The 7,396-nt window shown below is 44.1% G+C and overlaps 1 non-coding gene across 1 annotated transcript; it reads right to left on the bottom strand.

Annotated features, from left to right (window-relative positions):
• Nucleotides 1–593: 593 nt before the first annotated feature.
• Nucleotides 594–700, bottom strand: LOC111728155. Its single transcript, XR_002775540.1, has one exon. It is a non-coding gene; the product is annotated as a U6 spliceosomal RNA (small nuclear RNA).
• Nucleotides 701–7,396: the final 6,696 nt, after the last annotated feature.

Below are 7,396 nucleotides of genomic sequence, written 5' to 3'. Positions count from 1 at the left end.
CTTGTCCATCATGCCCTTTGTCTACCATTTGGTCAACAAGTGCTGTTGATACAGGTTGCCCTCTATCAGTCAAACTGCCCCCTTTTCCTCACTTCCCTGTCACTGCCTGATTTGGGGCCTTTCTCTGTAACGGCCTCTGCTTGCTCCAGGCTCACAGCCTCCTGTCCATCCTTACAAATAAGGCCAGTTTGATCATTCAAGAATATAATGCTCGTGGAGCTCTCTGACCCTTCAAATCTTCCTCTACAGCTTGGTACACAAGGCCTACACAATCCAGAGCCTACCACCCCATAGCCTCAGGTCCTCCTGTTCCACGGGGTTTCCCCGGCTCCTTTGCCCCCCTCAATCTCTGCCTGGCTGACTTTACAGTTTCCTTTGGGGCTCAGGCCAAGTGTTGTCTCCTTTGAAGAATCTTGTGTGATCCCCTTTGCCCCTAGTCACCGTTCTGAGCAAGGCGCACTTTCTTGGTGTCCCAAGAGCATCTGAGTCCTTCTCACAATGCTTTCTGATTATGGATTCCGTTGTCCGTCTGCCCACACACCTCCTCACTGAACTGTAAATTCTTTTTTTTCTCTCTCTCTATATATATTTTTTTTAATATGGAACGCTTCACGAATTTGCGTGTCATCCTTGCGCAGGGGCCATGCTACTCTTCTCTGTATCATTCCAATTTTAGTATATGTGCTGCCAAAGCAAGCACTGTAAATTCTCGAATAGAGAAACAGTTTCTTTGATGCCAGGGTAGTAGGAATTCAGTGAAAATAGGACACATAAACACTATTTTACAGCCTAGAATTTTTTTTTAATATAGCACAATTTTTATTGAAATCTCCTTTCTGGGCTCGGCGCCTGTGGCTCAAGTGGCTAAAGCGCCAGCCACATACACCTAAGGTGGCGGGTTCGAATCCAGCCCAGGCCCGCCAAACAACAATGATGGCTGCAACCAAAAAAAAAAAAAAATAGCCAGGTGTTGTGGCGGGCACCTGTGGTCCCAGCTACTTGGGAGGCAGAGGCAGAAGACTCGCTTGAGCCCAGGAATTGGAGGTTGCTGTGAGCTGTGATGCCACGGCACCTTACCCAGGGCGACAGCTTGAGGCTCTGTCTCAAAAAAAAAAAAAAAGAAAAAAAGAAATCTCCTTTCTGCTTCAAATTCTAGAGACTAAATAAATAAAGATAATCTGGACAAGAAGAGTTCATCTAAAAAGAACTTTGTCCAAAGCAGTTATGATCCCAAATGAAATTTTTTATCTGCTTGAAATTCCTCAGAAAATACTGTATATGGAGGGAAAAGATTTTCTTAAAATGTCCTCATTAATTAGTTTTCTCAGCAAATATTTACCGAGGGCATACTGTTTGCTAAGCCCTGAAATGAGCACTGGGTGACATCACGAGGGATAAGACTGAGTCCTTGTTCTTGCAGAATTTAGAGTCTGGTGATGGACCAGATGCTAGACAATTAAATAGCAAACGATGGGAAAAAGTGCTGAAATATATATTAGCAGTTAACTGACAAAGGTTGGGTGTTGATGTAAAAACTTACGGTGGAACCGGTACAGACTGGGTGATCTGAGATGGTCTTGCAGACATAGTGACATGTCGCTGAGTCCCAAAGTGTGTGAAGAAACCTGCCACATAAAGAGCATTTGAGACAGAGGGAAAGGCCTGCATGATGTCTCAGCATGGGGGAAAAAAAGGAGAAATAGAGAGAATGTCCTTGGGATTGCCCCTGGTAAGTGACAGAAGGGCCAGGGGAGGAGATTCTGTAAGAGTGAGCAGGGACTGATCGCCCTGCGGAGGGAGGTAGGATTTGATTTGAAATGCTGTTGCAAACCAATTAAAGGTTTTCTCCAGGGACTGAGAAAATCCATTGTGTATTTTTAAAGATGTGTAAGGAATAGGAGAAAATCTTTGAGACCTGGGGCTAGGCAAAGAGTTCTTAAACTTGACACCAAATCCCTAAAAGGAAAAATTGATAACTTCAACTTCATCAAAGTGACAAACTCTTCTTTTGCCAAAGTTCCTGTGAAGAGGTTGAAAACACAAGTTGCAGACTGGGAGAATATTTGCAGATCACATATCTGACAAAGGACTGGAATTTAGATTATATAAAGAACTCTCAAAATGCAACAGTTAAAAACAGGGTTGGGTGCAGTGGCTCACGCCTATAATCCTAACGCTACGGGAGGCCAAGGTAGAAGAATCCCTTGAGCTCAAGAGTCTGAGACTGGCTTGAGCAAAAGCAAGATCCTCTCTTACCTAACAAAAAAATCAGCCGGGAGTGCTGGTGCACACCAGTAGTCTCAGCCATTTGGGTGGCTGAGGAGGTTGAGGTTGCTGTGAGCTAGGCCGATGCTAGGGGCACTCTAGCCTGGGACAACTAAGTGAGATTCTGTCTTAAAAAAAAGGTCAATTCAATTAGAAAATGAGCAAAAGACATGAAAAGTTTGCTGAAGAGAGAGTATAGATGACAAACAAGCACAAAAAAAAAAAAATGTTCAAAATAATTAGCAGTTGGGAAATGCAAACTAGAACCACAGTGAAAGATTGCTATGCATCTATCAGGATGTAGACAGAGTGAAAAATAGCAACACCACCAAATGCTGGCAAGAAGGATGCAGAGAAAACGGACCACTCCTACACTGATGGGTATACAACATGCTTTACTTATACCATGGACTACTAATCAACGACAAAAAAGAATGACTGTTGATACATGAAAAATCTCAATGACTCTCCAAGGAAGTTTGCTGAGTAAAAAAAGCCAGTTCCCAAAGGTCACATCCTATATGATCCCATTTGTATAATATTCCCTGCCTTTCACAGTGATCAGGCACATCAGCTACTGGATAACTAAAGTCCTATGAAATCTGGAGAAAAGTTTTGCAGGTGTCTAAAAATCAATTTCGGCTCAGCGCCTGTGGCTCAAGTGGCTAAGGTGCCAGCCACATACACCTAAGGTGGCGGGTTCGAATCCAGCCAGGCCCGCCAAACAACAATGATGGCTGCAACCAAAAAAAAATAGCCAGGCGTTGTGGCGGGCGCCTGTAGTCCCAGCAACTTGGGAGGCGGAGGCAGGAGACTCGCTTGAGCCCAGGAGTTGGAGGTTGCTGTGAGCTATGCCACGGCACTCTACCCAGGGGGACAGTTTGAGGCTCTGTCTCAAAAAAAAAAATCAATTTCAACAGGTTTACAGCTCACTTTCAGTTCTGGGAGCTTTGCAACTGAAGGGAAAGTTCAAAAATGAGTCAAGTATCCAGATTCAGAGTGGGATGGAATATCACACTGGAGACGAAGTGGGAGGTGATGGAGCTACTAGAAATGAAAATCCTGGGAGAGATGACTAGGGCTAAAAAAAAAAAAAGTAAATAAACACAAAACCATATTTGGCACCTGAAAATACAAGAGAAAGTTCTAAAAGAAAAAACTCATCTATTTGTTTCATAATAATTGGCCATTTTGTCTACGTCTCTACCTCTGGAAAATGTACTTTTTAGAAGATCCACCTTGCAGCAGAGATGTGGGTAAAGATGTAAAGCCTTTTCCCTGTTTAGGTGCTTGGCTTAGGGAGCGTCCTCCTCACCCCTCCTTCCCCTCCCTCTCCTCCTCTATCCCTCCTTCCCCTTCCTCCTCTTCTTCATTGGTCCTTTTCTCCACATGAAAAAAAAAAATGTCATCTAAGTTCATTGTTCACATCAGCAAGTTCAGCCAACCAGGATTAAAAATACAGTGGTCACAGGGTGCAGAGCCCATGGATAGGAGGAGGGTCAGAAGATTGGCTTTTTTTTTTTTTTTTTTTTTGGCCCGGGCTGGGTTTGAATCCGCCATCTCCATCTCCGGCATATGGGGCCGATGCCTTACTCCTTTGAGCCACAGGTGCCGCCCCAAGATTGGCTTTTTGTATCCCCAGATTTCACAGGGCTGTCCTGGGAATTGGAGTATCTGGCCCTGGTATCTACGGAGGGTGGGTGGAGGAAATCCCGGTACCACTCTCCCTTGGATACTGATGGATGACCGTAAATATCACATTTCCAACCATTTGGTAAGATTTTGAAGTAGCTTTAAGTGCACATTCAGGTTCTTTGTGAAGCTTTTTGGTTGTTTTGAGAGTCTCACTCTGTTGCCCAGCCTAGAGTGCCATGGCCTCAGTCTAGTTCATAGCAACCTCAAAGTCATGAGTTCAAGCAATCCTTCTGCCTCCGCCTCTCGAGTAGCTGAGACTACAGGTACCCACCATGCTCCCCAGTTAAACTTTTCAATTTTTAGTAGAGACAGGATCTTACTTTGGCTCAGGCTGGTCTCAAACTCCTCCTGCCTCAGCCTCCCAGACGATTGGGAGGATTGCTAGGATTACAGGATTGAGCCACAGTGCACGCACATGAAATCCTTCTCAGAGACAGTCCACACCATCCCCTCTGTGCCCTGCTTCTCATTAAACAGTGAGTACTTCCTTTCTCACATGCCCCCGTCACTTATGTTACAATTGAAAACTCTGAGGGCTTCTTTTCTCCCCTTTGTATTTCTAAGATTAGGGCAGGACCCATAATATAGAAGTGGTTAATAAAAATATGTTGAATAAAATAGAAGCCAAACAGAAAAGGTGTCCAGTAGGATTGATATTAAGTCATCACAGTCATTAACTCTTCTGCTCATGTGATTTGCAAAGCCTGTGACAAAGTCCCAGCAGAAGATGGTATCACTGGTCTCACTATTTCATCATTGCTGAGATGCCCATTTCTAGAAAATATTGTACAATTATCCTTAGCTAGGGTATCAGTGCTGAGCTTTTGTACGACTGTGGTTGATGACCTCAGTCTGTCTACAGCCAAGTTCCAAGAAAGTTCTGGCCAGACTGATGGGGAAACCTCCATCCAAAGTCATTTGTTAAAGCCATCCAGCATGTCTAGGGCTGGCCTGCACGAGGGCCCTGTGGGACTGGACCACAACCAGGAAAACTTGAGTTTTGTAATCTTTCATGTTTAGGTTTTCTATTTTGCCCTTTATCAGAAAGATAGGTTTTTGTTTCCATTTTAGTTGGTTTTCCTTTCTCGTTTATTGCTCTTTTTTATAGATATCATCATGGAGAATTCTTAGCATTCCCATGTAAAAATACTTCTCAGCCTGTTCTAATTACATTTATTTCATTTGAAGTGTATTTGGATTGTTCCTATTGTCAGCCTTGTTAATTTAATTTAAAACAATATCTACTGAAAATATTTTTCAATAAATATTTTGGGAAAATATCCAAAAAATACTGTACCTTAGTGTTTTCATCATACGTTTAGAATTTTGATTTTCAGGCAAGTCTAGAGTGGAATATTTCTTTGCTGCACTCTTTTCTTCCATCTCTCCTTGTACTTGGCTTTCTCTGTCTAGGTCGGCTCTAGCCAATAAAACTTTCTACAGTGATGGAGGTATTTGGTATCTCCACTGTCTAGTCCAATAGCCACCAGCCACACGTGGCTATGGAGAATTTAGAATGTAGCTAGTGAGATTGAGAAACTGTATTTTTAATTTTGTTTAATTTTAATGAATATGAATTTAAATATAACGAGCTACACGTGGCTAGTGGCTCCTATACCGGTTAGGTGCCCAGTTAGGCAGTATTTATTAACAGCCCGCTCTAACTCACTGGGTTCCTTAACCCAGAACCAGGTTTTACGTAAGCAGCTGGAAGAGGTGATATTCTAGATCTTGTGTTTGGATGAGTGCACAGCATGGTTCAATTCCTGGTCTCTGGGCTACGACTGTGGCCTCTGTCTTTCTAGGTACAGACTTGAATATAAACCATGTCCCCAGGTTTCCGATGTTGTCAGCCTCCTCTCAGGAACAGCAGAGTCCCATTCCAGCCTCTAAGCTGTGGATCTCACAGTCTCTCCTAGAGGGAGCATCTCTCTGCCCCATTGCCCTCCTGGCCTGGCTGGCTCCCTCCAGACCCACAGCGTGACAGGCCACTTCATTCTTCCTGTCTACTGCTCTAAATTTTCTCCTCTTTCTGGCCCAGCAATGTTTGAATCTTGTTTTGGGCACAGCCCATATCTTTACAGTTTTTTTTTTTTCTTTCCCTGCTTTAGCATTGCTACATATTTGCAATTCAGAAAGCTAGACAGAACCTGGGAGGAGCTAAGAAATGGGAGAGAGCCTCTGTTCTTTTTTAGTAGGATGATGATGATACAGGTAGGAAGGGTCATAAAGAGATGATGATTCTTTTAAGAAACAGTTCGAAATTTGACTCTTTTGTTGCATTTATGTTATTAAAATGCTGTGGGATAGAGTGAGAAGGCTTCTTTCTGCTGAGGTCTGGCCCTCAGCTCTGCAGGGTGGTGTACCCGGAGGAGATAGGCTATCAGAACTGACCCTAACTGAACTCCAGCGGCTACACCTTGATGCCAACAACGCTTCAGCTTCAAACCACTCCCTCGCACTGGTCCCTTCCAACACCTTGGGAGCAATTTCATATTTGCCAATTTGTGTTCTTTCTTTCTTTCTTTCTTTCTTTCTTTTTTTTTTTTTTTTTTTGAGACAGAGCCTCAAGCTGTCCCCCTGGGTAGAGTGCCATGACATCACAGCTCACAGCTACCTCCCACTCCTGGGCTCCAGCAAGTCTCCTGCCTCTGCCTCCCAAGTAGCTGGGACCACAGGTGCCCACCACAACGCCCGGCTATTTTTTGGTTGCAGGCATCATTGTCGTTTTGGCAGGCCTAGGCTGGATTTGAACCTGCCGCCTTAGGTGTATGTGGCTGGCGCCTTAGCCACTTGAGCCACAGGCGCCAAGCCTGTGTTCTTTTTCTTAAAGATAGCCTCACCAACTGTAAAATAATTTTCAGGCTGTGCAGATCTTCCATATACCCCTGTAAGGAATTGGTGGTTCAATCAGAATGCACACTTTCAGTGGTGGAGGTACATTTTAGAGAGCACCGCAGTTATCAGTGCTAAGAAGCTGAACTAATAATCTTCAGAAGGTTTCTTAGAGAGCCAACAGAGATGGTATTATCTTGGATAGCTTTGGCAGACCATGTAAACTTCAAAACTATTCTCATCCAATTTCAGAGTCTACCTATAGTTCCTGTGTGTGAGCAATTCAAAGTGCATGCCATCCCTTCCCAAGAGAATATTTGATTAACTCTGCCTCCAAATCTATCTTGCTGGCTTTCTCTTTCTTTAAGATTCCATTACTCCCTTGGCTCGGCACCTGTGGCTCAAGTGGTTAAGGCGCCAACCACATACACCTAAGATGGTGGGTTCGAATCCAGCCCTGCCTGCCAAACAACAATGACGGCTACAACCAAAAAATAGCTGGGCACTGTGGCAGGCGCCTGTGGTCCCAGCTACTTGGGAGGCTGAGGCAGGAGACTTGCTTGAGCCCAGGAGTTGGAGGTTGCTGTGAGCTGTGATGCCA

The sequence above is a fragment of the Otolemur garnettii genome, unplaced genomic scaffold (genome assembly GCF_000181295.1).
Source record: "Otolemur garnettii isolate 467f Iridium unplaced genomic scaffold, OtoGar3 scaffold00004, whole genome shotgun sequence".
Lineage (NCBI taxonomy): Eukaryota > Metazoa > Chordata > Mammalia > Primates > Galagidae > Otolemur > Otolemur garnettii.
Note: the sequence above shows the minus strand (reverse complement) of the source record. Positions and strands in the feature narration are given on the sequence as shown.